This window comes from Vidua chalybeata, chromosome 5 (assembly GCF_026979565.1).
Source record: "Vidua chalybeata isolate OUT-0048 chromosome 5, bVidCha1 merged haplotype, whole genome shotgun sequence".
Classification (NCBI taxonomy): Eukaryota; Metazoa; Chordata; class Aves; order Passeriformes; family Viduidae; genus Vidua; species Vidua chalybeata.
In genome coordinates this window covers 6618223-6644854 of record NC_071534.1, presented here as the reverse complement: position 1 = coordinate 6644854, position 26632 = coordinate 6618223, and the positions used below count along the sequence as shown (strand labels likewise).

At 44.8% G+C, this 26632-nt stretch overlaps 1 long non-coding RNA gene across 1 annotated transcript; it reads right to left on the bottom strand.

Annotated features, from left to right (window-relative positions):
- Positions 1–3295: 3295 nt before the first annotated feature.
- LOC128788683 (uncharacterized) lies at positions 3296–26632 on the bottom strand. The gene is made up of 3 exons (XR_008431163.1): positions 22632–26632; positions 22237–22323; positions 3296–5715 (listed from the first exon to the last, which is right to left on the bottom strand). It is a non-coding gene; the product is annotated as an uncharacterized LOC128788683 (long non-coding RNA).

Below are 26632 nucleotides of genomic sequence, written 5' to 3'. Positions count from 1 at the left end.
GCAAATTGCTACTCAGCAAATGGCCTGGGCTATGGGGAGCTGTTAATGTGCACAAAATCAATATCCAGGCAGTTTGTCTGCTCCACTCAAAGCAAAACACAGCAGCCACGCTGGCTTGGATTGGTCTAGGGTATGGAATATAATTCTTTGGAAAGAGAGAGTGCTGTGCAGACCTGATGGTGTTATCAAGAATTCAACACTTCACACAGATTTGACCAGGTCACAAAGAGAAATAGACACAGGGTTGTCACATTTCTCTGGTGAAAACTTCACCTCTTCCTTAGATATGAGCTTCAGACTCTCACTCTTGTGACTACTTGCTCCTTTTCCAGGAGTGGATGTCTGCTGCCTGCAATAAATTTGAAAATTAGGGATGAACTCTACACAGTGCAGCCAATGTCCATCAAGCCATGGTTCGAAACTCTTTAAGGGTCTGTGGACAAGTTTTAAGGAGTCCATAAAGGTCATTAATAAAAAATAATTGGTTGTCACAAGCTGGTATTTACTATACTGCTATTCTCACCCCCAGCAACAATATTTAGAGTATCTGCAAATAAAAGACTGGGAAACAGTTACTTTACTCCATCAGAGCTTGGGAAAGGTCAGATCTAGATCTCTCCAAAGGGTCAAAGCTATATAACACCAGTTAATACCATTTACTGTAGAAGCTGAACTGATTTTGGTCTAGACATAAGTTTCCTGTTTCTGCCAAACTTCTTCATGAATATTAAAGTCTGAAGAATGACTACAAGCAGACCACCTAAACCTACAGACCCACTGTTTCCCATTTTTAACCATGCCAGGATCTTCTCTTTTGATCACATGAGTGGACATTTCCCTCTAAAACCTTCTGACCTAACCAAGAAGACTCACCATTACCGCTGTGCTTGTTTATCTCTCCAAAGAAATCAGTGTCCTAAAGCAAAACCTTTCATAACAGAAATTACGGTGACTTTTATGAAGGACATTTTTTGTATTTATCAGGCATTCATTGATTCAGTTCCTTGTTATACAATTAATTCTCCTCCGACAGAAGTTAAATTTACCAGACTGCAGTACCTTAGATACACCTATGGAACTGCTTTAAAGAAAGTCACCACCTTTGTTACTCTGCAGACTTCAGGCAACAATGGAGGATTAAGTGAATGAAGTGCTGCAAGAAATTCCACAATTTCCCTTGAAAGTCATGAGTGAATATCACTCAGTTCTGATGATCTGTCAGCAGTCAATCTGTCTGCAACACAGTTTCTGCCACAGTTATTCAATAGAAGAGATGTTGCTCTGTCTTTGATTTCATTTCTTCTAATTTAATGACTCTCCAAATTGTATTCTCTACTGGGATCACTAATTCACTTCTAGGAAAATCATTTTAACAGACCAATTACGACAGCAAATACAAATGCTGTACTCAAAATTAATACATTTATACTCCTCCCTGCTTCTCCTTCTTCCTGACATTCCCTTTATATCTGTATTGCCATGAATGCAGTTTAATATCTGTGGGCCCTTCTGGCAGATGCAGCTCAACTGGTCAGCCTTGCACAGCTTATGCCTTCATAATTCACCCTCTAAAAACCTTCTCTCAAACTTATCCTAAGCCTGATTGGTTTAAAAAATCCTCTTTATCTTATCTGCAGTAAGTCAGACTGAAGAGGGTGTCACAAAATTTAACACCATGAAAGGGACTGAAAAAATGTAGGAGGACAGATTCCTGGGGCTCACAGACACAGGCCTCACCTTTTGCTGGGGCTCCCTAAATCCCAGATTTCAGAAGGAAGCCATGAAATGAGTATTTAGAAGAGTGGAGGTCAGGGCTGCACTTGCAGCCTGACCAAAATTGCCTTTATCTCCATCACCCATTTACAGTTCTGATGAGTGATCACCTGCAGTAGCCCAAGGCAGGTGAGATGACCACTCCTCCCTTCAGATCTTTGCTACCTGCTAGATAAAAAAGACATTTTCATAGGAAAAAAAAAATTAATAGAAGAATTTTGAGTTTTACTTAATAAATACAAAAGGGGGAGAGGTGGTGGTGATAGGGAGCTAAAGGGGTTTGCATCATTGTAACCCAAATCTGATTAATTTTTTGGGGTGAAAAGATGATTTATGTGATATTGCCTGGACATTATACATCTACCTGTAGTTGTGAGCAATCTCAATACTACACACGTTGCTGCAGGTTTGGAGCACTGCTGGTGCAGGCTGGCAGTGGTGGGGTCTGTAATGATGGGATCCAAAACACAGCTCCTTGGTGGCATTTGTGCCACTCACTTTAGTGCAGTGGGGTTTGGGACAGCAACTGCCCTCCAGAGGGGAGTGAAGAATCATCTGGGCTGGATGAAGAAGGGAAAGAGATGAAGTAAAGTAAGCAAGTGTGGTTTGAAATGTGGCAGCTGAGAGAACAAAAGACTTTGCAAAACAAACAAAATATGTGCATTAACTCAAATGTGCAAATGTGTCCATGGCTCAAGGATTAGAGGCAGTGAGGGCTTTGGGTGAGGGACAGGGAGCAGACAAGCACATGTACTCACCAGTAACAATGCTGCCACAGTGGTGGGGAAAAAAAAAAGAAAATAAATCTGTGTGGGAACCATTGCCCTTCAGCAAGACACAGACTCCTGCATCCACTGGGAGAACAAGGCTTTTTCCTTGACTGTTGTCTCCTTGCCCTCTTCCAGTGTGACTGTGAGGCAGACACATGGATAAATGCCACATACATGGGCTTACCTTTGTGGCTCCTGAGTCCAGAAGCAAGCAAAAGCTGAGTGAGGAGTAATTTGGAGATTGCCATTGAGCATTCCCACATGCAGTGCCCACGATGGAGCAGGACAGGTCTCGTGGAAGGTGGTAACACTCTGGGGAGTGCCCACATTGGCACTCTTTAGTCTCGGTATCCAACCAGACACAGAATGTGGGAGATGCAAAAGCACCTTCAGCAACACCTTTCCTTGAGCAAGGGCTGGAATGGAGTCAGACACATCTCTCACCAGCACCACACTGATCTCCAGCCAGGAGATCACTCCAACCTGGTGGCAGGCAGAGCTGTCACAGCACAGAGGGACCAGCCCTGCAGGACCAGCAGGGCAACATGCCAAATTATCTTCACATCTTTCCCTGTGGCAGGAGTTCAGTGCAGCACTGCAGCACCCACCTCTGAGGAAGGTGAAATTCTGCAAGGGGACATGGACTGTCCTAAAAAAGCTGCAGACCCGTATTAACTCCACATCAAGCATTTCATATGAACAGAGTAAAGTCCAACCAACCTTTTTGACATAAAAAAAACCTCACACAACACTTTAAAAAATACTGATTTTATTCATGTCTAGCCTATTCAACAGTGGATCACACTGGCAGGAACAACCACAAATATCGAGTTACAAGGTTTCACCAGGTTCTCTCCTGTGCAATGCTGGATTTGAGTCAAGCACATATTATAGTACCACCACTAATGACAATGATTGCTGTTCAAAGCTCACTTGAGTCCCATCTCCCTGGTGCACTTCCAAGGGCAACAACCTCGTGTGTGGGATTGTGTGCAGAGAATTTGTGTTCTCAAAGCCTGAATGCAGCAAACATCCTGAAGCACATACTCCAGCTAAAAATTCCTTATACCTCATTTGTTCTTTATTTGAAAGGGTTCAAGTTTCAGTGAAACAAACAAACAAAAAAGCTCCCACCATCAACAATTGCTCAGAAATATTCGACCTGACCTGTATAAATCAGGTCCAGTAAGGGAGCTGGAATTACTTATCTCACATGACCTGGCCAGCAAATTCCAGCTATTTTCCTTGGAATGATGCATCAGAGCAAGGTTTCACACCAAAAGCAAAGCACCCCTGTCAATATCATGCCTGCTGGTGGTGTCAGCACACAGTATGGCCCAAGGTTTCTGTCCCATGGATTTCCCCAGGATATTCACACTTTCCCAAAGGTAGCCTGCACCTACGCTGACTCTGAAGACAATTGCCCTTGTAAGAAGGGTGCGTGGCAGCTCTGGTCACTCATGGTCAGCCACATGGCTTTGACACACAGATCAGGATAAAGGGACTTGGAGGATTCCCACAGCTGGCCTGCACTGATAGATAGAGCAAGTCCCTTGGGATTGTGGAGTGCATTTTGCCTCCCAAGGACTGCAGGCTCACATCCACACCCAGGACTATTCAGAAGAGCTGCACCAGGAGCAGCCTCCATCTGGCAGCTCAGGGTTTCTCTAAGCCCAGTCCAACAAGCCTGTGGGAGCCACAGGTAGTAAGGAAGCTCCCCAGAGATCCAGACCCTCAGCCAGCAGCACAAAGATGTATTGAAGTCCCAGAGCTGCCAAATCAGAGAGAACTACCTTCCACCTCTTTTCCCTCACACACTGATGCTGAAAACTGCCAGACAGGCTAAAAGTCACTCAGGGAGATATAGAGGGTGTTACTGAGTTCTAGGGAAGCTGGATGCCCAGCATCCATCAAACTACCTTCTGGAAATCCCAGCTGTCACATTTCACTCCACTCTTCCTCTCAGGCTTTCCCCTTCCAGAATCAATTCTTCCTACCCCCCCTCTCCCACTCCCCTTTGCTGGCAACACACACAAGCTGGATCCACACATGGTCACGGAAATTTGGCTGCACAGCTGACCTTTGCTGCTGCCAAAGGGAGGGAATTCCAGGCCAGAGCACCCCTCTCTGCCCTTCACTTTTCAGAGCTAATTGGGTTTTCTATCACTTTCAGCACGGCACAGCATGGACTCGTGGAGCTTGAAAAGCAGCAGAGGTTTTTATCACCATGGTGCAACAGGAGAAGACTTCAGAGCATTTTCTGGGAACGCCACGTACAGTTATATTACAATTGCAGAATTGTCTGGCTATTGTGTCTCCTAAGTCACACAATGGACTACAAACAGTGCTATTTCAGTGAAACTCTACAACCACTGAAAGTAAGTCACTAACTCTGTTAGAGCAGGCAATGGACTCACATGTTCACAAAAACTGACTACAGATGCTAAAGCCAGACGCTTTGTAGGTAAATGAGAAACACCTCTGGTTTGGGCCCATCCCTCAGGCAGCAGATTTTTTGCACAAACAGGATGATTACTACTTGTAGAGCTATATGAAACATTTACCTTTTTATCCAAGTTATGAAAGCATAGCTTTGAAAAGCACAGTAATCCAAGGCCAAAAAGACAGGCAGACAAATGGACAGACTTCTGCCACTCATTTGGTTTTCTTAGAGAGAGCTCTTTGCTCTTCTAAGGGCTGACCTTATGCATTTGCCAGATCTGGATGCTTCACTTGAAAAAAAGGCTTAAAGGAAGTTTCAACAGCAAACTCTTCTGGAGGTGTCCTGTGTCAATCTCCAGCTTCCCACAGGACTTGGTGCTTGTCTGGGGCTTTTGAGGAACAGCTCATAAATTGCTGCTATTCAGCCACTGGCAGTTGAATCCTGCTTTATTTAGTTTTCCCAGAAATAAGATGCATTGGAATCTTGTAGGGGATTCTCTCTGCTTCCTTCCTCCAGTCCCTGCTCACACTTCGTTTCAGTTTCCTGGAATGCTGACCCCTTTAAAAGCAGCAGCAGCAAGAAAACCACAGAGCAAGGAGAAGAGTTTCCTGACCACAAAGGTTGTACCCCCTGCATAGAGAGAAACTCCACCAACTTTACAGGAAGAAGATGCAACAACCTCTTTTGCAGCATCCTGACATGACAGCCTTGCAGCACACAGAATCCAGCCTAGCAAGGAAAAAATAAAAAAGGTGTTGTGTTAAAAAAATGCACAAGAAAAAGGTGTTATTTTACATGGATCACAGTAAAGCCACAACAACCTAAGGGTTCATTTCTTCATGAGAATGTTTGAAGGGGCTGAATTTGAAATCTGTTGTCAGCTGCAGCTGGCTAAAATGGAAAGGTCTACATTTCTTTGCTTACCTTGATGCCTACTGGGATCGGCTTTAGGGCCAATTTTTCCTTGCAGCTCCTGGGAATTACACACCTGTCTTCTTGCATGAGATGAAATGTATTTATTAGAAGGTTGCAAAATGTGTTAGGATGCATTGCAGTGCTGTGCTCTTCAAGGACAGAGGCACAAAGTCTGATTCCTACTGTAACTGGGACTTTGGGGATTCCCAGAGCCATTTTAATGGCACCTAATTTTAGGTCATTTTAAGATAGATCTGTAATGACAATTTGGCTTATAGCCCCTCCCTCTGTGCCAGGGGCAGGAAAGTCTATCAAAGCAAATAAGGGAATTTAATTTTTTTTTTTTAATTAGGTCAGAAACTTGTTATGAGACAGCAGAACAAAAATAGTTGGGTCTGCAAGATTTTTTCTTCCTTTAGGGACTTCTCCATTGTCACACTTTTGTGCAGTCCATTCCAGCTGCATCTGTGCTGGTGACTCATAAAACCTAAAGGGCTATTAATAAGTTATTAAAAGTATCAGCAGTCTTCCACAACAAAAGAAGGAGAAAGAAAAAAATGACTGGAATAAATGAAGGACTGCACCCTGTGGAAGGGATCCACACTGGAGCAGATCATGAAGAACTGCAGCCCACGGGAAACGCTCACACTGGAGAAGTTCCTGGAGGACTGACTTCCATGGGAAGAATTCCCCCACTGGACCAGAGGGAGAGTGTGAGAAATCTGTGATGATATTTTCTCTCCCCTGTGGAGCTGAGGATGGAGAGTGACAGAGTGGCTTTGAGGGGCACCTGGCACCCAGCCAGGGTTAACCCACCACAGCTACATGGAGAGGCTATGATCTTAAATTCACCATTTCAGGACTCCTGAGTGCTAAACACAACTCTGAGGTCCAGACTTAATTGTGTGAGCAGGGCTAGTAATGAGCTTAAAGAAGTTCAGCTTGTGCCTGACAAAATGCTGAGCAGCTCAAGCCTTGCACTGCAAGGAGTTTGCACAGTTTATGTTTTTACACAGCATTTTCCACCACAATTCCCTTTCCCACTCAGTGCAGGGGTTTGAAAGCAGCTTGTTCCACGATGAAAACCATACACTTTCCAGTCCCGAGCTCCCACAGCTCTTGCTACTGCTTGGCTGTGACTCAAGTAGCCAGAAAAAGAAAAAGAACAGGCTGTAAAAAGTGTGGCAGTGAGAAAGCTCTGGGCCAGAAGGTTGTTTGTCACATTGCCAAAGCCCAAAGGAGGAGAAAGAAGTGGGAGAAACATCAGAGATGGGAGAAGCCTACAAAGTGAACAAGATTTGTCGAGTTCTGCCTAGGTTCCAAAAGGGGAAAATGTCAGCAGCACAAAAAAATATATAAATATGCATCCTTACATAAATATAAATAAACATCAACACATTTGCATCTGCTCTTCAAAAAGTTTTCTAAGACAAAGGAAAGCCAGGTCTACCAACAAAATGCACAACTTGCTTGCTTTGAGTTCACCACTATTGTGAGCAATCTCTGCTTTCCAGGCTAAATATGTGCTGATCTTCAAAGCAAAATTCCCTCAGCGAGTTTTCTTTCATGTCAATTTTTTTTTTCCTGTGGATTTATATGTTGGAGAAGAGAGTTTTCACTTCAAGGATTACAGAGGATGGAAAAATTGAGATGCTGAGGCCAGCTCACAGTTTTCAAGAGATTCAGAGTGGCAAGAATCAAATCCCAGTGATTGTTTGGAGTTTGGCAAAGCAGAGACCCCATCAGACAATCCAGAGGCAGAAAGATATGTCTGCAGCAGCTGCATGAATTGAACCTCTGACAAATGCCTGGATTTCTCAGCAGTGTGAGCAATCACAGTGGTGGTTTGGTCTGATTCTTGTGCTAGTTTTACACTTATGTGTATGACATGGATCTTCCCCAAAGGTAGTAGAGATGTTCCATGGGGGAAGAGGAGAGGATGAGACTCTAAATAGTCAATATTTGATGTCTAGGATCTCCTTTTATCCACTGTGTATATTAAAAATAAAAAAAAAATGCTTAGAAATTGTAAAATATACTCTCTTACAACTTGTTTCTGACCTGCAGGGAGATGATTCCTGCTCCTTTATGGTTTGTAAATTCATTTAGGAAAACTCTCTGGCAGCAAACCTGACTCCTCTTGAACTGGAAGTGCTGCATGTTTAAGGTGTATACTGTTACCTCTCCGTTCAAAGCAAGGGTTGTGCAAAAGAACCATGGTCCCAGTAAATAAAAAGGTAATGAATTTTATAAACAGGTTTTTGAGTTTAGCATGAAAAATTTTCTTGAATTACCTGTAAATCGAAAAGCCAAAGTCTAAATTTTTCTGGCCAACCTTTCATTGGGTGTTCTAGAAACAAAGCATCTGCAGGGATCAAACACTGCAGCCGTAAGCAGATCTCTGCAAACAGCTTAGAAAGTATAACTGAGCTGTTTTATTCAGTTACAGCAGAACAAACAATCGTTCAACACTGAAGATATTGGGAAAAACCCAACCAGCTGTGGCCAGCAAACCTCACATTCTAAATCTGTCCACTAAGCCAGGGTTTAGCCAGCACAGCACAGCAGAGACTGGCATGAAATCATCCTGTATCCAAATTTATGACAGTGCTGGAAAGCACCATCAAAATAATGATTACTTTCACTCACACAGGGAAAGCAACAGGAAAGGTTTGCACTGGGCCAGAAGAGTGGCAGGTGGACCAAAGAAGATTTTTCTATCTCTATAACTCTATAAATACAAAAGTAATAAAGCACCTAAAAGGAATGGGCATGAAGGCAAATGTGAAGCATAAGAGAAACAAAATACCAAAGTACTCCTTGACTATGACTTACTCATTACTCAGTTATTGCTTAGTTACTTTTAAATACTATTTAAAGTACAAAACTAAACCAAGAACTTCCCACGTGGTGAATGACATTGGACGCTCAGCTTGAAGTCTAAAGGGGCTGAGTTCCAGAAAGCAGAATGAAGGTCTTGTACACAAACAAAACCTGCTACACTGCTGTTGTTTTTTACAAGGTGGGCCTCATTTATGTGTAGAGGGTTGCAGGGGGTTAATTTTGGGCACCCACTTCTCTATTCTTTATTGTCCTTAATTTTGAGAGCCTGATACTGATGCCTCAATTAATAATAAATAGCTCAACACGCCTCGGTGAAGTTTTCTGAGAACAGAGATTTGAAAAATTGGACTATGCTCTGGAATGGGATCTAAACTCACCTGGGCAACTTTTCAACCACACTTCAGACACCTTCTACATTTATGAATTGAAAACATGGAATAACACTCATGTTTAAAACCAAACTTCTGCCTCCTGCTTCCATGCAAGGTCTTGGACTCCCCCTCAGTGGTGAGAGATGCAATCTCATTCAGGCTCTACATGCAAGTAAGAAGATCGACAGACAGAAGCAACTTCTACTGGGTTAACTGAGAATAATTTCAGGCTTTGAATGTCCCTGAGTATGGCAAAAATGTGGGAAAAGTTACTTCAAGTGGATGTAACTCCACTGAAGCAAATTTTACTCGCTTTCATTAGGACAGACCCCTGTGGCAGCCAGGCTATCCCATTGTGCAGAGATAAGGGAGAGGTGATTAAACAGACCAGATCCAATGTATTTATAGTGCCCATCTTAAAGCAGAGAAGCAGAAAAGAGCAGCAGGATTGTGAAGTGAGCAGCTCTGTTCCTGACGAGAGGATGAACTCCTTCCAGTGTTTCTCTGTTGCAAAGGACACATCAAACCAGCCAGCAGAACTAAGTGGAAAGATCCAGCACAGCCTCATGTGAGATTGCTTGTTTTAACTTGACTGAGCAAATCAAAATACTCAAGGAAATTCCCAACACTTCACCATCCTTCCTCAAATTAAACCCCCAGTTTAACCCCCTATATGCAGCTCACACTTCCCTCCCTGGGACCCATCTGGGACTCCTTTGAGGAATCCTGACTTTCCAGCACATGTTGTGTTTAATTCTGACATTAAAAGGACATTGTTGGGTTTAATGACATTGTGCAAAGACTACACTGACTTGTTCCAGAAAATACAACATGTGGCAAGTCCCACATCCATTCCCTAAATCTGACCCAAGCCTAAGTGCTTGTCCTCAGCTGCCACCAAAGCAGCTCCTTCAAAGCTGACTCTGGAGATAAAAACCACAGGGAATCTTGGGTTTCTGTACATAAAGGAAATGGATTAATAAATGCTGGGGCAGACAGTGCTGCTCATGAGAGTGGAGCTTTCATGGCTGGGCTGGTTTTGGCTGGGGTACAGTTAATTTCCTTCCAGGGGCTGTGTTTTGGGTTTGTGCTGAACACGGGGTTGATCATACAGGGATGGTTTTGGCTGTGCTGACACAGACCCAACTGGTTTTCCTACTGCCACGCTGGCAAGGGGACTGGGGGTGTGTGGCAGGAGACACAGCTGGGACAGGTGACCCCAAGTGACATTCCAGACCTTATGGCATCATCATCAGTGTATAAGGTGGGGGGAAGAAGATGGAAAGGGATGGATGTTCAGGGTGATGGTGTTTGTCTTCCCATGTCACCTTTAGGTGTGATGGGCCCCTACTCTCCTGGGGATGGCTGAGCACCTGCCTGCCCATGGCAAGCAGGGAATTAATTAATTTTGCTTTGCTTGTGTGCACTGCTCTTCCTTTCCCTATAAAACAGCCGTTATCCCAACCTAGGGCTTTTCCAGGTTTTACCCTTCCCATTCTCTCCCGTATCCCGCTGGTGGGGAGTGAGGGAGCACCCACCGGACACCCGCGCAGGTGTCCCCTGTCTCATACCTCCCTGGCCCACAGGATGGCACTGCGACACTCCACAAACTCCTCACGGGCTCTGGGGGCTGCTTCCTGACAGCAACAGTCAGTATTTTTCCCAAAGTCAGACTTTTTCCCACTGCAATTCAAATTTCCTTAGAATTTCAGGCTTTTCGGAATTCAGTAGAATTCCACAGAATCTCCCATGCCGGTGCATGTCCTTGCCCAGAAAGATCAACTCTCTTTCTGTGGGCATTTTGCTGGAATAAACAACAGTGATCTTTACCCCAGAAACGGCTCCATTGGAAGCTACACACCAACCCTCCAGAACAACGATGTTTTTTGCTGCTGAGAAATTGTACTCAGTAAAACCTGAGATTAATTAATAACAGGGAAGGGTCTGGAGAGCCAGTTCTGTGAGGAGCACCTGAGGGAGCTGGGGGGGCTCAGCCTGGAGAAAAGGAGGCTCAGGGGGGACCCTGTGGCTCTGCACAACTCCCTGACAGCAGGGGACAGCTGGGGGGATCGGGCTCTGCTCCCAGGGAACAGGGACAGGAGGAGAGGAAATGGCCTCAAGGGGAGGGTCAGGTTGGACATCAGAAGGAATTTCTTCATGGAAGGGGTGCTCAGGCTTTGGAAGGGGCTGTCCAGGGTGGGGGTGTGATCTCCATCCCCAGAGGTGTCCAGGGAATGACTGGACGTGGCACTCAGTGCCATGGTCTGGGGACAAGGTGGGGATCAGACAGCTGGACTTGGTGATCTTGGGGGTCTTTCCCAACCTTAATTACTCTCTGATTCTATGACCAGCTATTGCTTCCAACACACTTCAAAGTACTGTACAAAACCAAATTCACTTTGCAATCTCGCTATTTACCACACCACCATTTGCATTTTACTGAAGATCACTACAAAAAACCTTGCAGTTTGGAGAGCCTACAGCTTTCCAGCACTGATGTCCACCACACCTTCACAAGCGTGGACACACCTGGCACACGAGCTCCTGTTCAACTGGTACAGCACCCACACAGTTTCCCAGTCCTTCCCCATTTATGGGTCAAAGATGCAGCCAAACCACCAACGTCAAAATTTGGGCTGCACAGATTTCGAGGTCTTCTCGTCAGTGCTGGAGGAGCCTATGACACAGGGCTTAGGTTTTTCCCTAGGCTCACAAAGTATCCCTTCCAGAGAAATATTTTTGGGAGAACTGCAGAGTCAATGACTTTAATTTAAAATTCAACAAGATACACTTGCCCTTATTAAAATTTTTTTGAAAGGACCACAAAGGTCAATGTTTTCAGCTTAAAGTGGCTGAGAAGATGAAGCAACCAGAGCTCTACTCAACTTGAATCCAACCTTCCTTATCAGCTGTAACCTCACTGCTAGCCCTTATTAAATCCTCATCTTTCTTCACTGCTGTTTGAAATACCTTTTTGAAATATCCCAAGGGAACCAGCACACAAAATCCCACCAAAACAAACCCTGAACATACCTTTCTCTTCCTTCTTCTTCCCCCACTTTATATACTGAGCCACAAGGTCTGGAATATCCCTCTGCAGCAGAGGCAAAGACAGCAATTGCTAAGGACAACAGCCTGCTGGGGACAGCAAAACAGCCATGGTCCTGCTGCCACCCCAGCCCTGGGTGGCAGCTGCTGCTGAGAAATGTGGGAAAGGGGCTTAGGGACAAGGAAATTCCTGCCATGATTGTGGCAGTGGCCATAGTCATCTCCACTCCTCACCTCTCCCCTCGTCCCAAGGGTCTCCAGGGTTTCCCTGTGATCAAAGCCTGCAATGGGAATACAAGCAGCAAGTTCATGTCCCCTGTGAAGGAGACTCAGGCACTGCCCAGGGAAGAAGTTCTGCCTCCTGCCCAGGTGGAACCTCCTGGGATCAGTCCCTGCCCATTCCTCTGGTGCCATTGCTGGGCCCCCGGAGCAGAGCCTGGGCCCTGCTCGGAGCCCTCCCTGCACACAGGGACACCCAGGCCTGAGGGCCCCTCTCAGCTGGGGCTCCTCTCGAGGCTGGACAGCCCCAGCTCCCTCAGCCTTTCCCTGCCAGAGATGCTCCAGCCCCTAAATCATCTCCACAGCCTCCGCTGGCCCCACTCCAGGAGCTCCATGGCCCTGCTGTGCTGAGGAGCCCAGAGCTGGACACAGCTCTGCAGATGTGCCCAGGGCTGGGCAGAGGGGCAGGATCAGTCCTGAGCTACTGCTTGGAGCAAGAGGCAGGATTTTGAAATGCACGTGCTATTGCTCCAACTCTGTTTCACTAAAGTCACTAGAAAAAATTCCCAATGGCCATGGTGTGTTTAGGCATTTTTTTAAACACCACTTTCTATCAAAGTTCTAGAGGTGTGAATTTATGGTATCTCCTGAGTGCCTGGCTGCTTAGTTAAGTATTTATACTCCCACTATAGTCACCTGAAGACACAGTAGTGAGGTTTCCAATTATTGACAGAAAGCATGGAAAGGGATGTAGGGGCACAGGGAAATAGTCAGAGAATCACAGAATAGCCTGGATTAGAAGAGATCCTACCCCTGTTGGTTCCAACCCCTGCCATGGGCAGGGACACCTTCCACTATCCCAGGTTGCTCAGAGCCCCATCCAACCTGGCCTTGGACACTGCCAGGGATGGGCAGCCACAGCTTCTCTGGGCACATCTTCCCTGTGCCAGGGCCTCACCACCCTCACAGGGAAGATTTTCTTCCTAAAATAAAATTATCAATGGCAGCAACATTACTGAAGCAAGTAAAGGTTGTCGACATCTCATTTATCCTGTTTCCAGCTGTGAAAATAACAATATCCTTTACAGAAGTTACAACCATGTGAAATCAGGAACAGATCATAGAAGCTCCTTGAAGATCTCAGAGTAAGCAGCTGCCCCAGATGCACATTTAGGTTCAATCCCCATCCTTGGAAGTGTCCAAGGCCAGGCTGGATGGGGTTCTGAACATCCTGGTCTGGTGGAAGGTGTCTGTCCCTTGGCAGGGGCACTAAATGAAATCAACTTGAAGGTCCCTTCCAACCCAAGCCATTCTGTAATTCTATGATTCTAATTTCCCAGGGCTGTCTCACACCATCTGCTTGTGATTTCCTGCAGGAAAAAAATGGCCATTTGCATATATGAAGACAAATGAGTGTACCTAGAAATTTACCATTGATAAACACCCAACTGCACGCTGAAGAGATAAAAATGTTATTTCTCTTCCAGAGTCAGAGGAATTGAAGTACAGGAAAAGTGAAATGTTAGATCCATCCCGGATCCTGACCCAGAATGTGCCTGTGAGCATCAGTCTGTCCACAGATCAGCATGGTGCTGTGGCACATCTGACAGTCAGAGCTCAAAAAACATTCAAATGGGAATTTTAGTTACACTTCAAAACGTCGAATTTTCAAGATAAACAGGCATTGCTTCCCAATGATACAGTGAATACACCTAAAAAAGCACCCCTAAAATATAAAAAAGGCTTCTAAAGTACCCTGTGCCATGCTGCCTAGTTGGCATCAGAAGAGAAATGTGCTGATGTATGAACAACCAGCTGAGAATTTGGCTCCATTTGCCTGAAACCAAGTCTCTGTACCAGCAGGGATATTAAAACATTTCAGCCATCAAAAAAAAAAAAAAAAAAAAACAAACCAAAAAAAACCCTTCATGCATCATGGTGGACACAAAGACATGGCATGACCCTCTCTCCAAAAACATAAGGTTTTTGTAAGACTCATGCATTGCTTGTAAGACTCCAGCACCTAAATGTGCTGTAGGACAGGAAGGAATTTGCAAGAGGATTCATCTGGGCCTTTTTACATATGCTTGCTTCTGAATCACCAATATATGACTAAATATAAACCATGAAGAGCTCTAATTGCTATTCTATGTATCCTCATATCCCTCTGAAATACCATAAAGGAAGAAAAACTACCAAATCATTTAGGAGGATTAGTTCCTAACAATGCCAGTGAATATCTGCAAAAAAAAAAAAAAAACAAACAAAAAAAAAAAAAAAAAAAAAAAAACCCAATCTTGCCAGATTGTGCAAAGTGCAGATTTGACTGCTCAGTATCAGTCCTTCATGCTTGAAGAGTTGACACAAATCTCTGAAAGAGCTGGTGAACTCCTTCCACCTCCAGCATATTTTTCTTCTGCTGTTTTAACACCTTGGTCCCTGAGGGGAACTCAGGGGGTAGAAGAGAAGAACTTGCTTCAATTCCCTTCTTCTGAACTAGCTGTGAAAAGTGATGTCAGCCTCTTATCTCCATGGAGCAAGCATTCCAGGAGCTTTCAATTTACCTTGCAGTTAAGTCAGCTCTGGGCTTTGTCAGACAGAAATATTCTTGCACACTTTTAATTATCTACAAGGGAAAATGATTTTAAGCCTGCAAGGGAAGGGGAATCACAATTGAGGGGCCTGCTCTGTTTTGTGCCTGAGCCGGGAAAACAGGGATCAGATCAGCCAAGCCCAACACAGAGCCAGGTAACAGCAGGACTTGTCAGCATTTGGGTATTCCATGAGTCCCATGCACAGGGACAAACATTTTCCTGTGCTTTTTTCATCCTCACTGCCCATCTGTTTGTCACCGCTGTTGTGAGAGCAGCACAACACTGTGTCCTGAGGGAGGAGAAGTCTCCAGCTGTGCCTGACATTATCCAGGTGCCAGGGAGAAGATAAGGAATACTCAGAAAGATCTCCCTGTCTAAGAGGTTTAGGAAAAAGAAGGAAACCAATGGCTTTATACTGTCCCATCTTATTGCTGAGGCACTGAGATGTGAGGGACATCCAGTACTGGGGACTGTCCCCTTGACTCCAAACCCAACATTTAAATCACCTTCCTTCCTAAGCAGTCTCTTAACTATCAAAAAAAAAAAAAAAAAAAAAAAAAAACCACACAACCTTTTGATGCAATTACAACAAGCAGAAATGCCAGGGCCAGAAGTACCAGTGGGTGGTTTTTCTACACAGTTTCCATGATTGGGGATGGAGGATGGAGAGGAAAGCTGCATCAGCCTCCAGAACCCCTCCCAGCTGCAGCTGGCTCGATCAATATGTATTCAGACATCTTCTATGGGGATGCTGATTAGTGGTTACTGTGCAAGGAACTCCCAACTCATCTCCTCTGAAATCCCCTTAGCTAAGTGTTAGTGGCAGCTCACAAACCTGCATAGGTTTGGTTTATTTTTTTCTTTTTTTAAAAAAAGAAAAAAGTAAGGGAGCAGCCACAGTCCTCTGCAGATAGCACCTTTTCCTTCCATTCTCAATTCACCCAGAAAATTTTAGTAACAAGCTTTTTGTAGTTTTTTAAATTTTTTTTTTAATCACATAATCTCGGCGTAAAAAGATCCTAAAAGCTGACCAGCTGAGTGGGAACAGGAGGAGTTCACAATTCAGAATGACATGTTCTAACAAGTCAGACAGCACTGGAAAAGCAGCTTGGTCTCATCAAAAAAACTTTCTCACCTGGGCAGGTGTTGCAGCTGCAGAAAAGAACAATTAGCTTGGCTCAGCCATAGCCAAAGCACTGAAACATCCCTTCTGTCACTGGGAATACATGCTGTAATTACCAGTGAGCTTTGGGCTGTCATTCCATCTCTTCTGGAGCATTTGAGTATCACCTAGCTGAATTCAAGTAGTAGAATTCAAGTATTGGAGCTGACACTGGAGCCACACTGGTAATGAACAGGAACAACCAATGCCTACCACTACACTGCTTAAAAAAAGAGTTTATTAAAAATAAATGCCCCTAAACCAAGGATAATCCCCTTCCTTCCAAAAGGAAGAAAACCCCACAAACCCAAATCCATGTAATATATTTCATTCCAGATCAAAGTTAGGAAAAAAACAAACAAAACACTGAAGAAACAAACAAAAAAACACCAAAAACAACAACAACAAAAACTAAACAAAACCAAACAAACTAAGAAAACCAAAACAGGCCAAATTTTGTATTTTTCCTTGTTCACATGCATTTTCTTAAAAAAAAAAGGCAAAAAAAAATTTAGAATATTAAGAAAGAGATCGTGCACGCTACAAAATTTTCCAAACATGCCTTTTGAAGAGTACCAAAATGAACTGAAATGAAACTTCTCTCCCAAATATTGCTGATTTTGAGGAAGGGGAATATTGCTGATTTCGGGGAAAATACATCCTAGAGAAATGTTTGCAGTCCACTGCTGAAAACGGTAGCAGATCATCAAATACCAGACTAATGTGGCAGTGAATACTCTCCAAAATGTTTCTGAAAGTCACTTCCAAGGACAGACTACAAAGATCAATTGCTTTGTCATAAGCGTGAAAGGCCATAGTCTACAGTTCTCAAAGGAATGTGCCAGACAGTGCTATTTCTGACACGCTAAAATATGAGAATAATTCAGAGCCTGAGAACTACACTCTGCTAAGGGTCCCTTCCAGCCTGGGCTATTCCATAATTCTGTGAGATCAGAAATAAATGCACCACTGTGTTCATGGTTCAAATCAAACTCCTTGGCTTACTCGGTATTTCTTACAACTCCTTTCTAATGTGGCTTGTTGCCATGACTCAAAGGATGCCAAGTGCTTGGGACAGGTTCTTAAGACATCTTAGGGGTCACCAGATTTGTGTGCACCATCCTGCCAACACCGCTGATAGAGCACAAGTGGTGTCCACATTCACAGGCTTTTGTGATGTGCATGGATAGTCATAACATTTCCATTGCCTGGCTTTCCTTTTCATTGAATCACAAAATCATAGAACACCCTGAGCTGTTGATGAGTTGGACGAGACCTACAAGGATCATCAAGTCCAACTCCTGGTCCTGCCCAGGACACCCCAACAATCCTGAAGCTCTGGCAGCCTTGGGGCCATGACCATTCCTTGGGGAGCCTGGGCAGTGCCCCAGCACCCTCTGGGGGAAGAACCTTTCCCTGATATCCAACCTAACCCTTCCCTGACACAGCTCCAGCCATTCTCCGGGTCCTGTCCCTGGTCACACAGAGCAGAGATCAGAGCTGCCCCTCCTCTTCCCCTCGTGAGGAAGCTGCAGAACTGCTGTGAGCTCTGGCCTCAGTCTTCTCTTCTCCAGCTGAACAGACCAAGTGCCCTCAGCTGCTCCTCGTGCAGTTTCACCTCCAGGCCCTTCACCATCTTTCTATTCACAGGAGAAAAGCTAAAGAGCAGAACTGGTTGGCCAAAATAGCGATGGAAATGACAAGACAATGGTTTCACCACTGAAGCGAACAAAGAGCATCAACAAGCTCAAGGAAAGCTCAAGGACAAAGTCTAAGGACAGCTCCTTCCTGGCACTTCTGTGACACAGCTGGCTGAATGGATGAAGCTCCCACCTCGGTCAATATTTTTTCTGCCTCCTGAGCTTAAGGGAATCTTCACCTCCACAAGGGGAAACAATTTGAGAGAGGTAAGAGAGGAAATGTGAAGTTTTGTTCTGTCTGTGTCAGAACAGTGTGTGCAATAGGAAATTCTTCGGCTCATCTCTTCAGACCAGAGTGGATCGACTGCTCTGACCTCATACCCAACAGTGCTGCTCCCCACAATTCCCTGACAGCAGGGTGAGGCCAGGTGAGAATCAGCCTTTTCTCCAGGGGAACAAGGGACAGGACAACAGGAAAGGGCCTGAAGTCACATGAGGGAAGGTTCAGGTTGGATATTAGGAAAAAAAATGTACTGAAAGAGTAGTTAATAATTAGAACAGACTGCCCAGGGCAGTGCTGGAGTCACCAGCCCTGGAATATTCAAAGAATGAGTGGACATAGCACTTCATGATATGGTTTTCTGGGCATTGTGGTATTCCACTGAAAGCTGGACTTGATGATCTTGGAGATATTTTCCAACCTTAATGATTCTGTGAGCTGCAGTTGTTGAAGACCATGCATCACTGCTTATTTCTGCAACAAACCATGGGATCACAGACTGCTTTGGGTTGGAAAGGACCTTAAAGATCATCTCATTCCAACCCTCCTGCCAGAGGGGCAGGAACACCTTCCACCAGAGCAGGTTGCTCAAATCAGATAATCTAGCTGAGCTGCAGGAGAGCTGGTTCAAGGCTTTCCTCCACATTAGTTGCAATGCACTGTTCTGATGATTCCAGGGAGCTCATGGGAGTGAGGAATGACCACAGATTCCAAGAAGAAGGAAGGTCAGCTAGAGAGCTCTGAATAGGGAGAAAGGACTGGACAAGGTGAGCAGCCATTCCAGGCTGAGGGGAAGAGCAGTGAACAGAGTTGGGTGGGTTTTTTAAAGGGTGTGAATTTCCTCTCTAACCCCAGACCAGCTGCTTGAAGGATATGGTATCCCCTGTGCCATTCTACCCCACTCCTAGGACTTCCTTCTCTCTCCTCAGTCCCACAGAGGAAAAAAACTCCCAAGACTCACAGTTCCTCTCCTAGCTTTCCCTCCTACCCACAAACCCCAAGTATTTAATAGTAAAATCACCAGGATTTGGTCTTTTGTAGGTAAATGTGCAGTATGGCAAACGATCTGGAGACAAAAGAAATGTGGGAAGATCTTACAATTTCTTCTATATTTTTCTTCTATTTTAGTTACTTTGCCCCCAGTACTTTCCTAACTAGAGGTCTTGTCAGTCTTTTGCTGGCCTAGGAAAGTCAGGCTCTTCCAGCTTCTCTATAGCAAAGCACTTTCCATCCACCTGACCATACTTGCTGTTCTTCTGTGCATCCTGCCTGACCAAATTTAGGTCACCAACAATGCACACAGCATTCCAGATGAGGCCTTGCAGAATTATTATTTCCCAGGTGTTACTGAACGTGCTTGTCCTGAGATTTTCCAAGACTTGTACCTCGATTTTTATGGCTGCATTATTCTGGTGGCTCAGTTAGTGACGCTGGCACTCTGGCTGAGTGAAGGACAGGGAGCTGCTGGAGCCAGGCCAGAGCAGGGACACCAAGGGGATCAGAGGGATGGAGCAGCTCTGCTGGGAGGAAAGGCTGAGGGAACTGGGATTGTTCAGCCTGGAGAGGAGAAGGCTTTGGGGTGACCTCATTGTGGCCTTGCAGTGCCTGAAGGGAGTCCACAGGAAAATGGAGAGAGACTCTGGACAAGGGCCTGGAGTGACAGGACAAGGGGGAATGGCTTCACACTGACACACAGAGAGCAGGGTTAGATTGGATATTGGGAAGAAATTCTTCCCTGTGGGGGTAGTAAAACCTTGGAACAGATTTCCCAGAGCAGCTGTAGCTGCCCCATCACTGGATATATTCAAGACCAGACTGGATAGGGCTCTGAGCAATCAAGATGTCCCTGCCCATGGCAGGGGGTTGGAATGACATGATCTTTACGGCCCTTTCTAACCCTGGACATTCCGTGATTCCACAACTATTCCTTCTACTCACCCTCATCTGCCCCATCTCCAGTGGTATTTTCCCTTATAGCAAACTTTTAAAGGGGATTTTACACAAAGCTCTCTGTCCAGTTTCAGGGAAGGCAGGACTGAGATCAGAAGAGTTAGAGCAGGAAAGTCCCATTTTTTCCAACCTAGTACGCCCTGTAAATGGAGACTTTGAAACCAGCAGATGTAGAGCCAACCTACCAGGACTGCAATGATTTTCACATAGCCCTATCAGCAAAAAAAATGTAGGAGGCGCAGAGATTGCCTCCACATCTACCTCTGCCACCCTTCTGTTGTTCTATTACTCGAGAATTGCAACTACATTTCTTTAGCCTAAAAAGCTCTGTCTCCTTGGGACACATATCCAGGCAAGAGGAAGCTAAGATGGAGAGTGGTCAGGAATCCAGAGCCAGCAAGTGCTCCATTCAGCACCAGGAATTTGGTGGCCATGCACGCCCCAGGCCAGCCGGGCTCCTGTTCCAGCCAGGCACGTGAGTGGGGGTGCCAAGGGCACAAAAATGCCAAGCACAGCATAGCAGACAGGCACTCGCTCTCACCTTATGGTGTGATAGTGGCATACCTTCCCCAGAGCTCCGGAGCAGACAGGCAGACAAAGAGACTCTGGTCCAATTCTGCTTTTGCCGGGGATAAATTTGGAGTCACTTCACTGACGTCAGTGGAGTTATTCCAGAATTGCACCAGTGTAAAAGAGGGCAGCATCTGCTTTCTGAAAATGGATGCCATCAAGCTAATTGAAAACAACAGATGCATCAAGGAGCAGCAAGAAGGGATGGTAATGTTCCAGTTTTCTTGTAAAATACCATTTAATTTCCCTCCAGAGAATGTAAGAGAATAAACTGATATGTACTCTAAAAGCCAAACCTTTTGTTGGTGTAAAATTGTATACAACCTTTTAGGTGAATGGACCAATGTGCACCTACAGCGCCCTAAAGAGATCCAGACTAGTCATGTGCACTTATAGCCTTCTTCTTTGGGCCTGATTCTTCTCTCAGACTCATTTAAATCAGGAGTAATACCATCCAGAATCTTAAGGAAACACTTATCTAACCTTGGGGAGAGAGTAGAATCAAGGCCGTTCATTTTGTTAAACGGACAATGGCTAGATTTGGTAATTAAATCAAAAAATTTGTGACTTACGCCACTTTTGGACTAAGGGCGTTCCAAAATTTTATGCCACTGAATAAATATCTTTATATTAATTTAGTGAAAATTAAGCCAATGAAGTATTTGCTCAGTTTTCTTTGTGTGAAGACAAAGGTTTCCCCCAATTCTTATCTCCAATGAATAATTAACACAGCTTCAGTATTTATGGTGACCATGGAAATTGATAAGCACATTCCCTCCTGCAAATCCTTTCTTTCCTTTCACTAAGAAGAAGTTTTACACAGCAAAGCTCAATTATTTCATGGGCTCCATCTTATCAATTGGCACTACAGACAACCTGGATATTTCCAGTGGTGAGGGTTCATCATTGAATGTTCTAGGACCGTAAAACCCACACTGACCTCAGCTATGAGTTTCCCAAAATGTAAAGCCGTGTTATGACATTCAAACTCCTTGTGCCAGCCAACAAGCCCCGGACAGACTTCCCTGGAGCAAGGGAAAACCCACCCAAAGAGGGAAAAGCATGTGGAATTAACATGTACTAACAGCATCTGCTGCACTGTTAATTTGCACAGTCCCTGTCTGCGTTCCCCAGAAACATTTTTCTGGATTTATCTCCTGGGTAGGGTCTTGTAGGACCCCAGTCTGAACAAGAAGAGCTCCTTGAAACTGGCAGGCAGTTTCCTCAGGCACTGTCTTTGGTGGCAGCTAAGGACACGCAGCATCCCCTGGTTCCTTTCATCAGGGGATTAAGTCTTTTCATCCTGCCAACACCTGCTCCCCTCCTTATGCCTGAAGCAGGTGCCTGCAATTCAGGCATTCTCCTGCGAACCTGCTGATAACATGGCTGCAAATCTCTTCAGAAGGGATCTGCCTCTAGTGCAAGCTTCAAAGAGCCACGATGAAGGGCTCAAGGCTTTGCTCTTGGTTACAGCAGCACCAACAGAGCTATCTTGTGCTCACAGGGCTGCCATGGAGGCAGTATCTTCCAATTCCCCGTCAATCTGCCCACATCTTTCCACCACTGAGAAATAAATGCATTAAATGCTGCTGCTCTTAATTTCTGTCAATAAAAACTTAAAGTTAAGCTTAGCTCTGCTGAGTTTTGTAGGACTTACTTGGACTTGAGTCAGGTGAGAGCTTTTGGGAAAGCTGTGATTGACTCCTGCTGTAATCTGCAGATCTTTCCCTGATGTAAACAGGACCTCAAGAAAAGAACAAACAAAAATAAGCAGTTTATCAAACAGTACACATGCTTGGATTTGATGCAGAAGATTGAAGTTGGAACCCAATATAATCCAAGGTAGTTGTACTAAAAGGAGTTTTGCCAGCTTGAATCAGCAGATGGTGAGGATCTGGCTCATACTACATTTCTGTAGTTTATAATTATCTTTCTTTCTTCACCTAGAACCAGATTCTCCCTTTAGGCTGCAAATCTTAATTAGAAAATCTTTCCTCATTAATTTCAAGAAACTCTTGGTCATTAATTTCCCAGAACAGAAAGAAACCTTACCTATTTCTGCAATAGCAGCAGATGCTGGAGCTGTTTGTTCCTTTGCTTTTAGGCTTGATGCTGTTCTTTCCATCACCATGTGGAAGACACTTCAGTCCTTACCCTGTCTCTTGCTGCCCTGAATTTTCTTTACACTCACTCTTCTTTATCCCATAGGGACCTCCGAATGAGAGGACCCAGGAGAGAAGATCAAGTCCACCTTCACCCTCACAGCTGCTGTAGCAGTGAATTTTTATCCACGAAAGCTGGATCAAAAGGCCCAAACAGGAAATTACTCAAAAATCCCAAATTCTAACATTTTCCAAGAAGGAGCAGAACAGGAATCTTGGAGGTGAGAGCAGGAGTCCAACAGTAAAACACCACAGAACAGGTCTTGACGCCTTTCATGCTTCCAGTCCTTTGTGTGGACAAAAAAAAATGGTATCCTCAGTAAAATTCTTCCTTTCCTTCCTTTCTTCCCCACCTCCAAGGAGATGATTTCTGCCCTGCCTGCTTTGGTGCAAAACATCCTGTGGGAAAATTATCAGGGGAACCAACCGTCACAAACCAGCCAGGGGATCTGGAAGGAGCAATAGTTTCTTCCACTGCAAAACTATTTCCTAGTGAGATTGCTGCAAGAGGAATTTCTGGGTCTTTAATGCAATGCTTTAGCTTATATTCCTTGTCACCAGGCACCCAGATGACTGTACATTCACAAGCCAGTTGCCCCTCAGCTCAGATTGTCCTTCACACACTCTCCAGCTCTCTGTGTGCAAGAATGGACAAATAGAATCTCTTCCCCTCTCCAGGTTTGCACTCCCTGCTTTCAAAGGCTGGAGATTGCCCACCTGAAGTTGGACAGGGCAGCTGTACACAATATAAGGTGATGGGATCAGCTCTAGTAGGCAAAGAAAACATCTGTAAAGATAAGGTGCTGAAATCTGAGCACAAAATATCCAAAGAGTGCTTTCACTTGTAGCCACAATCACAGCACGGAGAGAAACAGTCCGGGAGGTTGTTATGGAAACAGGTCCCTGGAGGTGCCTACTTGGCTTCACAGGGATGTGCTCTACCTTCAGAAGGAAACAGATTTGCATTTTGAGCAGCCGAGGGCAGTGCTAAGGGCTGAGAACTTGAGGTAAGGCTTTTGAAAGCATCTCTGTGGTTCGGTGGCACGAGACCTCTGGTAAAGTCAATGGCACTGGTGCCACTGTGTCATTTCAGTCATGTGAAAAAAAATCTGAAGGTGCCTTAACAAAGGTCAGATTCCACAGGTTCTGTAACATATAGCATTACTGATGACTCTGGGACTTCACTGCTTTTCAGGAAGTGCTTAGAGAAGGATTTACATGCCCCAAATGAGTCCCAAGGTTACAGTTTCCATGCTTCTGTTGGTGTTCTGTATTTGCCATTCTGTATCTCTTAGAGCAAACAAGAAAACCCAGGGAGCAAACACCACTCCTGCTTTAAACATTTTCATGCGCACTTTTCTTTTCAGAACTGACAAACGTGGCTCACAAAAACTGCACAGAGCTGCCTTGCTCATCACAAAATTCCTTCACAGCTTGGGTGCGATCTGAGGGTGGGAGGTTCCAATACCCACTAGAAACTCACTGCTGCATTCCACCTGGAAACTCACTGCTGGATCCCACCCAAAGGCAGGACAGCTCTTTGCAAGAGGATCTTGTAAGACACGCTGGGATTGTGCTGCCAGTGATCTTTTTCTCTTGCTGGAGTCTCCATGCCCAGCCGTAACAACCTGTTCTGGGCAGGGAGGGCTCCTGCCTGGCAGGGCCAGCAGGGCCAGGCCCAGGGGGAAGAACGAGCACAGGAATTTTCTGACGTAGGCTCAGCATGTCTCATGACTCCTCCTGAACTTGTGTTCAACCTGAGTTTTTTATATCTTACTTTGGGGGAACTTTTATCAGCTGATAGACTCAGGCATAAAATATCCCCAAACATGGGCATTCTGCTGGGAGAGGGCAGCAGCCTCGAAACATCCCTCTTAAATAGCAGCTTCTTTTGCTAGTTTCTAGCAACACAAAATTTGAAGAACAGTCCCTCTCTTGGCCTCACAGTAAAGATTTCATTAAGGTGACCCCGAAACACAACTAAGAACACCACCAAGACTAAGACACGCTAAGAACTGGACAACTTTTATACAAAATCAACAGAGATGCCACCATGCCCCTCAGTTCCACTTATTCACCAGGACAATTTACCCACCAGCTGATTACACACATCAAGAGATGCAGAATGGTCCCCAAGGCTCAGAACTTCACAAACATTTGCCTCAGTGCCATGAAAAACAGAGCAATTAGGCTTTATTCAGGCAAACCCCTCTGAGCTATGAGCCCTCACCACATCAAACTCATGTCTCCCAGACTGAGACGAGTGGCATCTTCCTACTGATTTCAGCAAGAGGGAGAGCAGAGGTTTTAATATAATGGTTGTGTGCTGACCCCAAGGGAGATCCCTGCACACCAAAAACATTTCAGAAGGCAACAGGACTCAGGAGAAATGGAGTAGTTATGATTTGCACAAACAACTTCTACCATATGAGCAGGGCCAGGATGGAGAGATGCCACAATAAAAGCACTCTAGGCATGGAGCCATATCTCAAGACAACTGAAAACAGGCAGAGTAATGAAGATGCAAACAGATCCCTTCTCACAACCAGTTCCATAGCCAGTTTTGACTATATTAAAGGATAGGGCTCTGAGCAACCTGGTCTAGTGGAAAGTGTCCCTCTTTGGAAAGAGATGACTTTTAAGGTCTCTTCCAACCCAGGTCATTCTATGATGCTATGATATGACTTTAGCATTCTTAGTCTTATGGCTTGAAAAGCACAATATATACACAAAATCTATTCTCTGTATTTTTGCACCTTGGCATTATGTCTGGTTTATGTATTACACATGTCCCATGCAATATGTAGCACATTCCAATATGCATTTCATACAGTGTGATGCAAGGCATTAATGGCTGCCTTTGCTTTCATACACATGCAGACGTGTGAATGCAGAATAAACACTTAGAATTCAAACAAGAAGGACTTTTCCTTGCAGGAAAATCTGCCAGTGGAATGTGAAAGCATCCATTTCCCTTTCTCACCTGCTGGCAGAGCTTGAAACATTTTTCAAGTTAGGTGTAAGGCAGAGCTGACTGAAACTAATGAAATGATCTGGGAAGCAAAACATGTATTTGACGATAGAAATCTCTGGTCCCTTGGCAAACCCGGCACTGCAGGCCAAGCTGTGCATATTTTGCATGGCTGGCACAAACTGCTCTCACAAAACCAAGTGCAAAAACACTGCTGTCCCTCCTATCCATGAAATACCAGTAGCTGGCTAGGCCAGCAATAGAGCAAAAGCATCTCTTCAGGGCTCGCTGTTTCTCCCCTCATTCAAAGGGTCTGGAGGATGCTGCTGGCTTTGTGCAGACAGCTTAGGGAAGTTTGTATCCGTGCCAGTCTCAGTTTCAAATGTTGACACGCTCGCCCTGGGGCATTTTATGCCTGTGACTTGCCAAACCAGCGCGATCCTCGCACAGCACAGGTGCAGAGCTCTCTGTGGTCAGGATTTTTCTGCCATGTCAACAAAATGCCAACACGCAAACTTCCCTCAGCTACACAAATGCTCAATTAAAAAAAGCAGCAGAGTCAACTGCTCTCACATGCCTGAATACAGAGCTGGGTGTCTGAAGCACAAAGCACATCTCATTAAACGTTATTGTGTGAAGATGAACTCTGCAAATAACAAATGAATTTACTCCAACACGCCTTGCATCAGAAGGCACTTACCACTATGAAGATTAAGTTGGTACTATAAAAGCCAATTAACATCAGGGCACTGGCATAAATAAGGCTGAGATAAGCTCAAAACACAGAGAATCTTCACCAAGCCTGTTGACTGCTTTAAGCCTGTTTTTGATACATGATGTATGGTCACAAGTAGCAAAGAGCTTTTAGATTTATGCACCTTTTTTTCCTTTTTTTTTTTTTTTTTTTGAAACACAAACCA